The sequence below is a fragment of the Panicum hallii genome, chromosome 6, assembly GCF_002211085.1.
Source record: "Panicum hallii strain FIL2 chromosome 6, PHallii_v3.1, whole genome shotgun sequence".
NCBI lineage: Eukaryota > Viridiplantae > Streptophyta > Magnoliopsida > Poales > Poaceae > Panicum > Panicum hallii.
In genome coordinates, this window is record NC_038047.1 from 29,634,679 (window position 1) to 29,640,678 (window position 6,000).

At 43.9% G+C, this 6,000-nt stretch overlaps 1 long non-coding RNA gene across 1 annotated transcript; it reads right to left on the reverse strand.

Annotated features, from left to right (window-relative positions):
- Positions 1-1,110: 1,110 nt before the first annotated feature.
- LOC112897503 lies at positions 1,111-2,834 on the reverse strand. Its single transcript, XR_003229672.1, has 2 exons — positions 2,243-2,834; positions 1,111-1,358 (listed from the first exon to the last, which is right to left on the reverse strand). It is a non-coding gene; the product is annotated as an uncharacterized LOC112897503 (long non-coding RNA).
- Positions 2,835-6,000: the final 3,166 nt, after the last annotated feature.

The following is a 6,000-nucleotide window of genomic DNA, read 5'->3' on the forward strand; positions in this document are numbered from 1 at the left end:
GGAGGGACGATGAGAAGCCTTAAGAGTTATGCACAGGCTAGCTGCTCGTATATACGCTGATGCGTTTAGCATGGAATATAGGTTTATGACGCCTCGAGGTCTGTTTGGTCTATTACCCAGCGTTGTGAGACTTTAGATGGCACCAAGATTCATGCGACCAAACCATAACACTCGTGTTACAACTACAAGCTTCATTTCAAGTGAATTCAAAAACTGAACTTGTTTTAATTAGTACAAAAAATATGATAGGAAATTAAGTATAAAAAGAGAACCCAGTGTGTTTGACTTCCCACAACAAGCCAAGACTGAAACACCGATTAATAGTACTACCTCCATCCCAAAATATAGCTAGTTTTAAATTTTCTTCAAGTCAAACCTTTTAAACTTTGACTGTAGATAGTAAAAAAATTATAAAGATTGACAACATAAAAATGATAAAAATGATATTAGTTTGTTCATAATGAAACCAGCTATCGTAATATGTAACTTTTCTATTTAAAAGTAATTATATTTGAAGATATTATTGGTCAAAGATAAAAATATTTGAATGTGACCAAGTCAAAAAGTTATTATATTTTAGGATAGAAGTAGTAGTTTTTAATTATATGGCAGTTTTCAATAATCAAGCATTACCCTCTGCTTGGTGAGTCAAGTGTCCAAGAAACTTTAATTCTTACAATAATTGATATTCTGTAAAACTGTAAGAATACATGAAATATATCGGTGGCTCGGTCCTAATCATCTGGATCAGTGGCATAGTTTCAAAATAGCCAGCTATAGTCTCAGCTATCTCCTGCTATAGCTGATTGGGGAGAGTGCCACTCCTAATCATCTCCTAATCATCCGGATTAGTGGCATAGTTTCAAAATAGCCATCTGTAGCCTCCACTATCTCCCATTATACATTATGTAAGACAGCTTTATAGGAGACGCGGGTTAATTCACATAGGAGATGTGTTTTTTTTCGCGTGTCCATATTTACGTCTCTGATGCGAAGTCATAGAAGACGCGCACATAGGAGATGCGGGTTAACACTATGACTTCACAAAGGGGAGGCCGGTTGCCAACCCGCATCTCCTACGATGAATTAAAAATAAAAAAATAAAAAAGAGGACAGAATATACCCTTTATATTTCACATATACACATGTTTAACCCATTCTTTACATCATAAATTCACAAGCTTTATCCACTATATACATTACAAATGCAGTCCTAATCTATTGAGCTGATACAAATCCACACAATACAACAAGTGATTTGAAGAGATTCCTGATGTCCCATACTCTGCATGTCTTGTCTTGATCTCCAGTGGTGAATGTTCGGCCATCTAGGTTCCATGCTGTTGCGAAGGAGCAATCTAAATGGCCACGGAGATAGACAATCAAAGAATTAGGTGAAGGCTAAAACATTCACAGGCCAAGCAAATTGGAAGTTATTGCAGGTTTGAAACTTTTCCATGTTAAATTCTCTAACTGCGCAATCATTGTTTGAGGCCAAGAAGTGTAGAGAACCACTACAAAGATGAAGGCAAAATACATGATTAGGTTGGCATTCACAGTTAACAATTCCTTGAAATCAATTAATGATTTGCCAGCAGAAAAGAAAGTACCTAGGTTTCTCCTATATCTCCAAAGATTAGTAATACCATTGTCATCATTTGATGACTTACAACAATAGCTTATTCCTCGACGATCCAAAAACTGTGTTCCCCAGGCCAACAAATTGGCATCAGACCCTGATTATAATTGCTTGGCAGAAATGAGGAAGGAGGTGAGGATGGAAAAGAAATGCCTTGCATATACCTTGCTGTGACAGACGGATTCGCATCTATGAACTAGAACTATTAATCTATTATACTAGCTTGCGTTTTTCAAGCTCAAGTTATTGAAGTTCTACTTGCATTCTAGAAAGGAGACTTAATAATTTGCAACAATAGCACTTGAGAGTAAAATGGTGGAGAAGATTGATTATGAGCATATCTTTGAAGATTTTATTTCAAAGAATACTAAAAGAACTATGTTGTTCAAGTGGAGATTATGTACCAAGAGCTGAACAGATAATAGATTCTATGTTTTACATTATTACTTTTCTATTTTTCTAGACTGAAAAGGCCCCGTTCTATATTTGGTACACGGCCCCGAATTTATGCCAAAAACTAAACCTTGGTTGACTAGCTCAAGTTCCATGCCATAGCAATCCCCTTGCATAACTTAATTGAGAGGAGCAGAGCAGAGGACGTACCTTGGGCATCAATGTGTCGTGACAGCCGGCGGCGAGGAGCTCGGGCCTCAAGACCACGGGCTCACTGCAGCGCGGCAAGGGAGGAGCCCGAGGTCAGGGCGCCCAGGAGGCAAGGGAGCAGCTTTGGGTGGTGGGGATCCAGCGGCGATGGCGAGGACAAGCTCCAATGGTGGTGGTGGCGGCGGGCAGGAGCTCCAAGGGGAAGGGGAATGGGAAGGGGAGGGGGAGGCACTTAAGGGTGGGAGACATCTGCCTTGTAGTCGGCTCCACACCGCCGCCACGGCCGTCGACCGGAACCTGGCGGCACCGCTGGGAAGGAGCTGCCACGGCGCCCGTAGGAGCGGCGCCGCCGGGAAGGCGGAGGGAGGCGCGAGGGGGAGGGGCCGGGCGTGGGAGGCGGACGAGCAGAGGAGGGGCGCCGCGGTGGAGGCAGTGGCGAGGGCCCACCGGAGGCGCAGCACGAGGGCCATGGCAGGCGGGGCTAGGGTTTTGCCGGATCTAGGAGAGGAGAGGAAAGGAGGAGACTAGGGAGGGAGGGAGATAGAGAGATGGGAGACTCGGAGAGATGAGAGGGAGAAAGGAGGGGCACGGACGAGGTTCAACTGGATTGCATAAAATGTTCTGATCCAGATGCCCTACAAAGGAGACGCATACTCAGTACCCGCGTCATCTATGACTGACGAATTTACTGGAGACACAGGTTTACAATACGCGTTTTCTATATAGATACATAAGAGATGCGTGCTATTTATACGAGTTTTCAACGGACTTATAGGAGATGCGGGTTGTTAACTTATAGACACTACTGGAAAAACCGTAACTTCCGACGGCTGCTAATAACTTCCGACGGTTTAGCGCTAAGCTGTCGGAAGTCTGTTGGACGGAACTAAACCGTCTGAAGTTTGCCGTTTTCCTATAGTGAGAAGACGTATCTAGAAACCGCATCTCCTATGATAATATCTTCTTTGACAACCTTTTACATAGTGATAGCTGATTAGGGATGGTGGCCGCTATTTGCTTCCATATGAAATTTAGCCGCTATATCTCCATTTAATCCGGTATTAGCTGTTTTAGAACAGCAAACACTAAATGTCTTAGCCTACTATTTTGTACATTTTCAGTGGTCCTTAAACATATGACAGCTTCTGTATTGCCAGTGTGTGACCGAACCGCTACTTAGCTAGTGGTAGCTTCGAGGATAAGTAAGCTTCGCGCAAAACTAACAGTTCTGAATCTTCTGAACACTTTCGGTAGACAATAATGTATATGTCGGCGTGCATGGTGATGGACACCCAGAACAAGGCCATCTTTTTCCTCGTGCTGCTAGTGTTCAGTTTTCAGATAGGAAAAACACCTCGCCCAATCAGCCCTTAGGCTTTACTACTACATATCACTTTATATGTTGCCAAAGTAAATTAACAAAGGCCCACCACGACATAAGAGCCTGCAGCCTAGTGGTTATAAAAACCTCAATAGCATCTAAGGTACTAGATTCGACTTCATGTGGGAGCGAATTTTTTATGATTTAACAGCATTGTGCTTTTAGTGGTAGGTACTTGTGCTGACTTCGTCAATCTCGAGGATTTGCCGGCTTAGTCTTCGAAGATGCTCATGGATAGGGTTTGCGTGTGTGCCTTCATAAGGGTGAGTCTGCATGCGTCCTAAGTGCATGAGTTGTACTGTGTAATTAAAAAAATAAAGGCCCACCATGCATCTAGCTTCAAGTGAATATATTTCCCATGCTGCAGGACAGCAGGGAGCTTAGTAGCCACAAGCTCACATGCCCCAAATGTGTCCAAAAGATATGATGCTCAATCACTGCATAGGGCAATTTCAAACTATGAAGTTATCATTTGATGTACGGATAACAGTATTGTACTCGCCAAGAGTTTAGATGAGCTTTGCCAATTCTCAGAGCAAATCGTGTCTTATATAAGTTCGCATAAACTTGGTAATAAAATAGCAGTGAATAAAGTCAGAGAATGATTGACCAATACCATTGAACAAAAGGACAAGGAAGGGAATCCACTTCTACAGAATATTGTTGCGCAATATGATAACGATTCCACATCTAGTCTGTGCACTTTATAGTTTATAGATGCACTTAAACTGGAGGTTATGGAGGTCCAGAAGGAAATACAAAAAGAGTTATGTCCCTAGCTAGCTAGCACAAATCTTCAGTTCACTAATCTATATTGCATTTTTTTACTTGTGATTTTATATTCTCTAGTAGTCTAAGAGCTTGTTTATGTATGCGATTTTTCCGTATTATTGATTTTCCATCATCATCTTTAATTAGTTACTAATAGTTTCAAACACAGTGAGCCCCAATATGCCTATTAAGATGTTATCCGTATTTGCCTTTGGTAATCTACAGTTAGTTATTCTCATAAGGACCACACTTTTGAAATGATCTAAACCGTCAATGTTAAGCACAAATTGCATCTCCACTAGGGTAGCAAAAAAATCAACCAAAAGTTTGATGATTTTCAACTTTCAAGTGACTGGAGAACAGAAATTCTTCACAATTATAACACCACTCGAGAATTAAGGTCCTTTAAGGTGGCCATAAGACGATAGGGAGATCCAAGCTTTATTCCATCCTAGTCCTTTACTGACTTCTTGTAAGCCTGCTTTTTCCTCACTTTTCTGCAAAGTGGTTTGCCACTAATAGTACGGTCACGAACAAGCTATGCATGCAAGCAGCCAAGCACATCATGATCTTCCGCTTGATCTCAGATTCTTACCACTAATAATATAACTGGGTGTAGAAGTTAGTATAACAAATATACATGAGTTGGAACCACGCATCAGAGTACCAGTTGGCTGGGCTTACCAATGTGTGGGTCCAAGGAAGGAAGCCAGTGGAAGATGCTCCATTTTAGCTTCCAAATAGATTGGGAAATTAAGCTGCGCGCTGTTGTTGACTAACCACACTATGCTGCTCTGGCTGATCATTTGCATCTGGCGATTCCATCACTGACGCGGCTCTCAGAAGTCAGATCACGGTTGGCCCAACTGCTGAGTGAAGAGAGGGACGCCACGAACTCAAGGGTGGTGCAGCACTGCGGCGGCTGCGTGCAGGGCACCCTCAAGAGCGGCATGGCCCAAGTATCTGCCGAAAGAGGCATATTTTAAGATGTTTACATTTGCATCCCAGGGGAAAGAATTGCAGAAATAAACCCTTGGCATGGTGTTAAAAATCATAGCTCAAATAGCACGGAGCCGCGATATTTAGCGCCGTACTTTTTTCCACGTGTATGCAAAGTGGCGGGAGCCAACGGCACGGCGCCACGGCGCCAAATGTCATGGCGCCGTGCTCAGACGCCACGGAGCCGTACTGCTCATCAGTTCCCACGCAGTTCCCACTGTGACTCTTGGACTAGTCACGTCCGGAAGGAAATCATAGCAGCTCCCAGTTCCACGCAAGCGCGCAGGGCCCTGCCAGCCTCTCGCACACATCCAGACATCCTCCCATCCCAGCCCGTCCCTGCCAGCGCATATCTTCTCCAATCTCCACTGGGCAGAGCGAGTATGGAGGCGGCACTACGCACGCGCTACGAACACTGCGAGCGGATTACTAGGCGCCAAGGCAGGTCTAGCAACTAGCAACACCAAGCAAAGTAGCCAAACGTAGAGACGAGGTAGCTGTAGGCTGCCCCGCTGAACCCTAGTAATTTATTGCAGCTTCTGAATCTTGCGCTGCTGCCCAGCAGGCAGCACGGCAACCGCGGCACCAGCGTGCTGCGTGCCGAATG